Below are 10371 nucleotides of genomic sequence, written 5' to 3'. Positions count from 1 at the left end.
AATAGGGAAGAAAGGCGACTGCAAATTCCTTTTGATACCGAACGAATCGATTGAATAAATAATCCAATGATGTGTCGCCATAGTGTAAAGATGTAACTTCAGGGGCCAGTTGCATAAATATAGCCATTAAAGGGTTAGTTCACCCAAAAATGAAAATAATGTCATTTATTATTCACCCTCATGTCGTTCTACACCCGTAAGACCTTCATTCATATTCGGAACACAAATTAAGATATTTTGATTAAATCCGATGGCTCAGTGAGGCCTGCATAGCCAGCAATGACATTTCCTCTCTCAAGATCCATAAAGGTACTAAAAACATATTTAAAACAGTTCATGCGAGTTCAGTGGTTAATATTATAAAGCGACGAGAATACTTTTTGTGCACCAAAAAACAACTAAATAACAACTTTTCAACAATATAGTGATGGGCCGATTTCAAAACACTGCTTCGGAGCTTTACGAATCGAATCAGTGATTTGGATCTGCTGTCAAACGGCTAAACTGCTGAAATCACGTGACTTTGGTGCTCCGAGTCACTGATTCGATTCGTAAAGCTCCGAAGCAGTGTTTTGAAATCATCTATATTGTTGAAAAGTTGTTATTTTGTTTTTTCGGGGCACAAAAAGTATTCTCGTTGCTTATTAATATTAACATAGAACCACTGAACTCACATGAACTGTTTTAAATATGTTTTTAGTACCTTAATGGATCTTGAGAGAGGAAGTGACATTGCTGGCTATGCAGGCCTCACTGAGCCATCGGATTTAATCAAAATATCCTAATTTGTGTTCCGAAGATAAATGAAGGTCTTACAGGTGTGGAACGGCATGAGGGTGAGTAATAAATGACATTATTTTCATTTTTGGGTGAACAAACCCTTCAAGTTAAATGGATAGTTCACCTCAAGTTGTTCCAAACCTGTATATATGTCTTTGTTCTGCTGTACACAAAGAAATATATTTGGAAGAATGTTTGAAACCAAGCAGATCTCGCCCCCCATTGACTACCATAGTAGGAAAAAAAATACAATGATAGTCAATGGGGGGCGAGATCTGCTTGGTTACAAACATTCTTCCAAATATATTCCTTTGTGTACAGCAGAACAAAGAAATATATACAGGTTTAGAACAACTTGAAGGTGAGTGAATTATGACAATATTTTTATTTTTAGGTGAACTGTCCCTTTAAGACTGTGTCTAAAGAACTATGACCCAGGGATAATCAATCTTACTTTTCGGTTTCACATTAGACCAATCGACCAAACTTTTAAGACTAGTCTTAGTGGTTTATGCAACCGACCCCAGAGGGCCAACTGTACTCGATGAAAAAAACAATTTCTTCAGTCTTCAGTGAAGGGATTCAAAAGATTCGAGTTACTGATGAATCAAAAATCCTCACCACTTCAGTCACACACACAGTGGCGGCCCCTCCCACCCCCTAGGAGTTCTGCGAGGGACGTCACTCTGTTCCCGCCCCCAACGCAAACTCAGTTCTTCGCGTTCATTTCATTCTTGCCCTCATTCCGCGCATACTTCACATCGTTGTTAGATACGCAGAATTGTCGCGCTCTCGCGCTCCGACAAGAAGAAAAAAAGTGATCAGCTGGAAATAAATCAGAGCGTGCGCTCGATCCGATTACTCTGCATCACGCACATTTAAAACACTGAGGTACGTTTGTGCTTTATACTACTAAGTTGTTACAAGCGATGTGAAGTTATAAACGCTATTTAGATTTTCTGTAAAATTGCTTTGAAGTATAAGAATGGTACATTTATTTTTTTGCTACTAGTTATACTAAGCTTTGGTGTGTATATTATGGATTAATAAATAAATAGGCTACTGAGAGAATAGTGGCTATAGTTTTATTCCCAGTTCTTAAAGTGACACGGCAGCCTTTCACGACGAAAATTGAAAAGAAAAGGAAAAAACAGTGTGCCAAACGAGGTAGTTAAATAAAACGATTCATGTTTTCCCTTTTTTGTAGATTGTGCAAATACCCGCAGAGATTTTCATCACTTGTGGAGGTTCAGAAAACACTTTTTGCTTCGATCTGTGCCAACTAGTTTACCCCGATCTCGTTGTAACAGTAAGTTCATATTTACTTCAGTAGTAAACGTTGTGATTCATGTTTCTGGCACGACTGAATCAGTGTCATTGATTTCTGGTTATTAACTTGACCTCAGTGACTTGTGGATGTTTAGGCGATTATTTGATCCGGTTAACACCCCGCTCCCGTTTGCTTTCCTCAGAAAAAAACGCCAGTTTTGTGTACATAAATAAAGGATTAGGGAGAAAGTCCATGGTCCAGCCCCTGTTAATAATTAATCTGGACGTTTGAAAGCCCTCAGACTAAAATTAGTCCCTGGTCTAAGACTGTCTCAAAAACTTGTGCGTTGACTACCTAGACAGCATTTTTGGGCATCATGTGTCATATTTTTGGGACACACTCTGTCTCATTTGTCATATTTCCAAGTAAGTGTTTTTTTAGCTAGCTTGAGGGAAGAAACATGAAATATGCTTTATTGCTATTTTCCAATTTTATTGCAATTTTCAGTTTTACAGTCTTCCATTTAAATAACATGTAAGAGATATCAAGAAGATAGAGAAAACTTTTAAGGGCTAAACTGACTGACTGGACTTGGAGGGCTTAATTCATCCATTTTGTGCAATCTGTGTGTTTTGGTATTGCGAAAAGTTTAATAAATGTGTTTCATTGTAAACATTATGTGCTTAAGACATAGTACATTTGTAGTATTATTTTTTTTTTGTCTTTCTTTTTTGTTGTTTGTTGCCCCCCCTCCCCAACTGCTGTCTGACAGTGGTTTGTTGTCTCAGATGTGATCGACCCCCTTCACCATTGTGTTGTTATTTTGACTTGCCAGTCTATTTAACTTATGTAAACAGAGTAGATAAAGCCTTTAAAAATGGAAATACATTCTTACACTCCTAAACAATGTTTTAACTTCATATCAGTATTAAAAATCAACATCTGTGACAGTTTTCATTCATTTTGAAGTGTAGGAACATATGGTCACTTAAGTGTTCGTTTTGAAACAGAAAACATTTTAAATGTGATCTGAACATTTGTTTTCTTCTCTTCCTTTTAATAATAGACTTTATGTGTTTACAGGGAGAGAATCAATTAGTTAATTTAGCTATTTACACTTTCTGTTTTCATAAATTGAAACTTTGTCAGAGAAGAGAAAATGTGGCAGATTCACTAGACCCGGCTTCCTCTGGGAGCACGGGATTGTGGGAAAATGGGGGAAGGGGCCCTTCATTGTTCCTGCTGTTATTGAAGCAGGGGCTCGTGGAGCGGCTGAATTACTCCACAAACAGTCCCGCTCCCATGCTGACATCTGGTTTGCCACTTAAGCGCACCTGTAGGCTGAAAGATGCTAAACTGTGTATTCATTCTGGCGCTGGACTAATTCAGAGGAACGGCCATTTGTTTGACTGTTGCTGCCACTCACCGTCTAGCCAACTCCATTGTTATGCCAGCAACAGGCGATAGTGGTGGAGGCACCATATGGCTTGTGTGTGCCTCGATGTTATCTGGTAATTTAGCTTATCAACACCATTATGTTGTATTTTGTCCTTTCTTTTACATGTCTTTTTATGCAAAGAGGGTGTTTGAGTGAATTTAGGAAAGGAGGGACTGTGTTTATGTAGCCAAAGTACAATAGTTTGGCACTTGTAATTGATGTACCCTTGCTTTAAATACAGTTTTAGTAAGAAATGTTACTTTTTTTGTGGTTTAATATAATTGCAAATTTTTTAATAAGGGAACTGAGCAAAAAATTGTATGCATCTGATAAATATTCCGTCCATTTTGTTTAGATTTTCATTAAAAAAAAAAAAAAAACCTCATTGAGAAATATTCAGACTTTTGGTCTAGACATTTGTCATCAACATAGTGAGATATTTTATACTTTTTAAAATTAAAAAGCCAAAAATAATCCTGAGTTTTGCTGCGCATTGAGAAGCTTTCTTGTGCCGTATTTTCCAAATTCCAGGTATTTAAGCAACAGGTGCTTATGACCAGCATTGTATTAAAAAATTTTTTTTTTTAGCCATTTTTGCTTATCAAAAGAAGATAAATGCGCAATTTTAATACAGCGAAAAGGTCTTCTGTGTAGACTGATGCTAATTTTTTACCATATACAGACTAATATAACATTTGTCTTGTGAGTTCATTGCAGTTTCATCCTTTTCTTTTGGCATGCACAAAACCACAAGTCTTGTATGATAACTGGAGAGGGTGTGTATGTGTGTGTGTGGGGGGGGGGGTATACAAAACCCGAAAAGATTTGTCGGAGCAAAAACGCAAGGGGGGGGCCTGAAGGGGCGACAAAGGAAAATTCATATGTAATGAAATTTGGGTTGAGAGTTTGTCAGCGGAACAATAGCTCAGTGGGACTGTGTGTAGCAGGGGCACGGGTGGCCGGCTTTGTTCAGGGAACACAGGAACAATAGGGTGTCCTCTGTGGCCTGGGGCAGCGGGAGGCCCACGCCGTGCCCTGAGGTAAACTCTGTTGTCACAAAAGGACCGCTCTCTCCACACAGCCCACCGCTCCACGAGACCAAGGACAGCCAGAGAGAGACCCTTACTGGAACGCTGCCACTGACGTCAGCACGTCTGCTCGAGGCTGATCACTGGACAGACTTTTAGCTAGCTTGTAAATGTTGCTGGATTTAGCTTATGGAAATGTTTTTGAGTTAATTCAGAAAGAAGAAAAGAGATACTTGAGTGAATTGGTGTGAAAGAAATAGATTACATCAGAATAGATAGATAGACAGACAGACAAAAAGACAAGCAAATAGATAATTGAGTGATTTTGGAAAAAAGTTTTATGAAAAAAGATAGATTTATCGATTTAGAGATAGATAGACAGATTGATCAATTTAGATAAAGAAAGATTTATCGATTTAGATATAGATAGGTAGGTTTATCGATTTAGATAAAGATAGATAGATACGTTTATCGATTTAGATATAGATAGATAGGTTTATCGATTTAGATATAGAAAGATTTATCGATTTAGATATAGATAGATAGATTTATTGATTTAGATATAGATAGATTTATCGATTTAGATATAGATAGATAGGTTTATCGATTTAGAGGTAGATAGATAGGTTTATCGATTTAGATAAAGATTTATCGATTTAGATATAGAAAGATTTATCGATTTAGATATAGATAGATTTATCGATTTAGATATAGATGGATAGATTTATCAAGACAGACAGATAGATAGATAGATCGTAAAGTAAAAGAAAGAGAGAAGGAAAGAAGAACAGTGGAAAGTTTCGGGAAATACATGTGATAATGCTGTTGTTGTGTGTAAAGATCATGGCTTTGTGTGGTTTGATAAATACTAAAAAGCTTTAGGTTATTTTATTATCATCAAGTATGTTTTTCCTTTAATGTTCCTTCAGCTCAGTGGAAATGTCAGAACAACAGCTTAGGGAGAGTCAGAGTGAAATCAGTCACTAAATGAGTCAGTTCCTGACACAAACGCAAACCTCAGAGTTCCAGTTAAACAGACCATTATTCACCTCCCGTACAGCATTAATCAGAGGTGGTCTTACAGCTTTACTTTATTTCATCCAGTTTACAGTTTATACCGATGTTAAAATAGCATTTCAGGGTAGAGTTAGTAGCTTGTTCATAAAATACATCCTTTTTGATGATAGTGTAGTAAAAAGAAAAGAAAAAAAAGACATACTCCTGAACAAAAACCAACAACAACAACAACAAAAAACAATACACAAAAACCTTCCTATTGGGACAGTAGATTAAAAAAAGACACCGCTGTGTCCTAGATAGATTTCAGGAGATGCCAAGAAAGGGCGAGCAATTCTGTTTTGATACAATTTGGTCAGATGTACTGTGAGTTTTGAAAAGACTTTCTTCTGCGTTTATAAGGACCGTCTGTATTCTCTGTGCGAAACCGTATCTGTAGTAAATCGGGAAAAGAGCGCGGTTCACGGCACCCTTTGGAGTAAATGTATTTGTCCCCTGCTGGATGGTCAGGAAAGGTTATGAGCAAACACTGGTTATGCTTCTTGGGAGCTCACACTTATTTGAACACGTCGTCTCTTCCATTTCCTGGAGGAGGCATTGTGGGACGGCGTGGGGAGAGTGGCACCCCAGGAAGACATTGGATAATAGCGGGGTCTGACTCAGCGAAAAATAGCCTGCTTTAGAAGAATAGAGCCTGTGGAGTGATCACAGAACATGTCTGCCCCACAATACTGGAGAGGAAGCCGGTCCACTCCTGGATTGTTTTCAAGGAAGTGAACCTTGTACGTGGCCTCTGGCACTTTAGTGACTCTATTTAGTCATTTAAAGGGTTAGTTCACCCAAAAATGTTCCTAAAATATAATTGGTTGGTATAGGAAAGTTGATTCAGGAGTGGACCATGTCCTACTTTCACCCAAAAATGAAAATTATCCAATGATTTACTCACCCTCAAAAATATCCTGGCTTTATTCCCTTTATTCCATTCTAATATTCCAAGCTTTATAATGGTGGTGAATGGGGGCCGATTTTGAAACAAACAAAAAAAAAGTGCATCCATCCACCCTAAAAGTACTCCACACGGCCCCGGGGGGTTAATAAAGGCCTTCTAAAGTGAAGCAATAGGTTTTTGAAAAAAAAGTAAAACTTTATTAACTATAATAACTAGCTAATACGGCCATACGCATTGATACATTGCGTCTGGAGTTACTCTTGTGGCGCAAGTCGACTTGTGCAGTATGCATACGGTCATCTGCCGGAAGCTAGTTATTTTAGACTATAAGGTTTTAAATATGGGTATTTTTCTTACAAAAACCCATCGCTTTGCTTTACTTTTACGATGGATGGGTGCACTTTTTCTGGCTTCAAAATCTGGCCCCCCATTCACTACCATTATAAAGCTTGGAAGAGCCAGGATACTTTTAAATATATCTCCGATGTGTTCGTCTGAAAGAAGATAGTCATATACCAGTGTTGTAGTCGAGACCAGCTCATTCGAGTCCGAGTCAAGACCGAGTTCAGAGTATGTTGAGTCCGAATTAAGACCGAGACCAGAGAGGGCTGAGTCCGAGTCGAGACCGAGACCAGAATGTTTGGAGTTCTAGACACGAGAGGTATCTAATCTTTCTGGGGAACAGACGTGATAAATGTGAGGTGACAAAAGAACGACTCTGATCTGGAGGTGAGGTGAACTAACAGACTGCATAGCCTCAAACCCTGCTAAGCAATTAATTAATCAGTTATTTTTTACTCATAATTTGGCCTTCGTGGCTGTATTAGCCTATAGTTCATTTTTTATTACAAATGTGATAAACGTTTGCGCAAGTAGTATGTGTTGGGGAATTTGAAATGTAACATTTCAATTATATTCTGCTAGAATGAACGAAATGACTTGAAAAAAAGATTTGTTCATTTTGCTGAACGAGATTCAAAGATCCGAGTCAGTAAAATGATCCGGACTTCCCGCTACTACCCGAGTCCTGCTGCCTTTGCACTAACGTTAGTCTCAAGTCATGCGAAGTTGCACACAAGAAAATCACCAATCATTGGACGTGTCAACCAAACATCAATTTACAGAAATAATAATAATCATTAAATATTTTGAATGGGACTCGAGTGGACTCGGGAATGAGTCCGATTCTTAATATGTTTGAGTACGAGTCAATTCCGAGTCAAAATGCACACGAGTCCATGACAAGACCAAGACCATTACAATATGGTCTCGAGACCGAGTTCAAGAGCGAGTCTCGAGTACTACAACACTGTCATATACACCTAGGATGGCTTGAGGGTGAGTAAATCATGGATTAATTTTCACTTTTTGGGTGAAGGTAGGACATTGTCCTGAATCAACTTTCCTATACCAACCAATTATATTTTAGGAACATGAGGGGACATATTATAACCTTGAATATTAATATTAATTAGGTGATGTAATGTTTGATTCACGTGTTTTAACTAGTGATGCACAATATATCGGTACCATATCGGTTATCAGCGGAATTTTATATTACCTTATTATGTATATATTTTAGAGATTTGATTGGGATTTTTTTAAATTTATTGTTGTTAATATTGGATATTTAATTGTGCATGCTCATTTTAACACTTACTTAAAATTCATCTTTAAAAACACAAATAATTTAATAACACGGTAAAAAATCAGTCTTTTGCAAATCTCCAAATGAATATCCATTTCTTATACTGTACATTATAATGTTGTGATGCCCAAATTCACTTGTAGCATTGATTTTACAAAATAATAAAAAATATTATTTATCGGCCATTTATCGGTTATCGGTTGATATACTGAAAAGAGATTTTTTTTGTAATTTATCAACATCAGTAGATATTGGGTAATTAATTTCCTCTATTTTTCATTTAAATGGTCTTTACCATCATCTAATGCTTACAAAGTTAATTTGTAATCTTAATTAATTAATGTAATCTCACCATATTTAATAGTTTGTGATGTCTAAATTCACATGTAACATTTAAAATGGTTTTAGTTTTTAGTGTTTTTTAGTTTTTAGTGTATAGAATTTTAATACTAGCCACAACACAAAAATAATAATCAGCTTATCTGTATCGGACAGAATTTTAATGTTAGTTCCACTCATTAATTCACTCATAAACAACAAAGATGTTGATTCTGGAACATGTCTTACTTGTGTAAATCAGATTTGATACTTTTATACTCATTGAATCTGATTCCATGTTGCTAAATTAATGATTTATTTGAGTGAAAGTGAGTGCAAAACCTTTCTAGCATTATTGCTTTTGTAAAAACCAGCTTTCTCTGCCCACTGGACAATAACTTTCTAGAAGTCCAGCCGTCACTTTGGGTCATTAGCACTTGGTTGAGAGGATTACATAGCTGCGGGGAAAGCAATAACAACAGTGCTTACATGCCCACTCCCCTTAGGAGTCCATGCAGTGCAATTCACAGACATATTTTCACTTGGATATGAGCAAGTTTGTATGACCTCCAAAAACCGCATTAAATAAAGTCATAACCTGGGGAGCGAGCAAGCCGAGCTGTGCGATTTCTGTTCAGGTGAATGAATCCTTGGACATGTGGGTTCAGTACATCTTAGATTAGTAAATATCATCTCAAGGATGGCTTCTCAAAGACTAATAACTTTTGTAAGACCCCCGCTTTAGTCATCAGCATGACAAAGAATTAATTTGAAGCACATGCCAAGTTATAGAACTGAATGCGCTGAAAATGTATTACAAGGTTGTGAATAATTTTTTTTGATTAAAGACGCTTCTTTGCATATGTTTCTGAATAGGATCAACAGTCCATTTCTTAAGAACCCTTCACATTTCTTGCATCTTCAAGACGCCTTCCTCATATAATGCTTTTTTGGAGTCTAAGGCAAGGGTTTCTTTGAGGAAGGATTCTCTGGCGTGGTTTCTTCGCAGAAATAAAAGGACAGCGTTTCATCTAAGCAAATACTACTCTGACAATCAGAGTACAAGATGTGCTGGCCGCTATACAACACATGCCATTGAAATGCAAAAGCCTCTCTCTCTCAGAGAAAGACTGAAAGAAGGGATTTTTAGGTCATCCTTAATTGAATTTCCTGGCTGATGACAGAGTAATATAGAGACTAATAGCATTGTGCGTGCATCTCGTGTCACCGCTAGAAATGCACTGGAGGAAGGCTCTTTGCGATCACTTACAGATACTGGATATATGAAAACCCTTCGTTCATTATGTCTTCGCTTAATAACTTAATAAGCCTTCTCCGTTATGTAGCTCATGTTATGAAAGTGGAATAGGTTTACGAGGGTTAATGTAACCATTCTTTTTGATTAATTGAATGGAGCATCTAGTGGCGTTACAAAGTTTTGTTGTTGTTGTTTTTCATTGGAATCAGATGATTTTTGTTCTTTATTGTCTTTTTGACACTCTTCAAGTTACTGAGATGAACATTAATTGACATAATTAACAAATATTTGATGTTGTACTTACATGTGACGTGCATATATCAGGAGTTTTCAGTGCCAATGACCCCCAAATGTGATGGAAATAAGATATATATTTATATTTAAAGATTTTGAAGTGTCAAAAGGTCATTTGGTTTAACCGTCCATTTGAGATTAAAATATCTTAAAATGTAATAAATGTATATATTTTTTATTCTGGCATGATTTTATAACATCATATATCAACATAGTGCAAAATGGTATTAAAACTAAGTGTAGAAGTTGATGCTTTGTTATGAGAAAGAATGTCCGGAAAAATGAATTTCATTGATGTCATTGTAACCGGAGTAAAGGGACCATTTTTGATCAAGTCATGTGGTCAATATCATGTGACAGGATGTGACATC

At 36.9% G+C, this 10371-nt stretch overlaps 1 protein-coding gene across 2 annotated transcripts in view; it reads left to right on the top strand.

Annotated features, from left to right (window-relative positions):
• Positions 1-1482: 1482 nt before the first annotated feature.
• tead1a (TEA domain family member 1a) overlaps positions 1483-10371 on the top strand; it is a 45283-nt gene continuing 36394 nt past the window's right edge. Inside the window, exons 1-2 of one of the 2 annotated variants that reach the window (XM_051884376.1) lie at positions 1501-1671; positions 1988-2089. The gene's annotated coding sequence lies outside the window, so the exon portion shown is untranslated. Of the gene's footprint in view, positions 1672-1987; positions 2090-10371 lie in introns of both variants that reach the window. The other variant, XM_051884377.1, reaches the window with a different exon arrangement.

This window comes from Ctenopharyngodon idella, chromosome 24 (assembly GCF_019924925.1).
Source record: "Ctenopharyngodon idella isolate HZGC_01 chromosome 24, HZGC01, whole genome shotgun sequence".
In the NCBI taxonomy this organism is placed as follows: Eukaryota; Metazoa; Chordata; class Actinopteri; order Cypriniformes; family Xenocyprididae; genus Ctenopharyngodon; species Ctenopharyngodon idella.
This window is presented reverse-complemented; position numbering and strand designations above follow the sequence as displayed.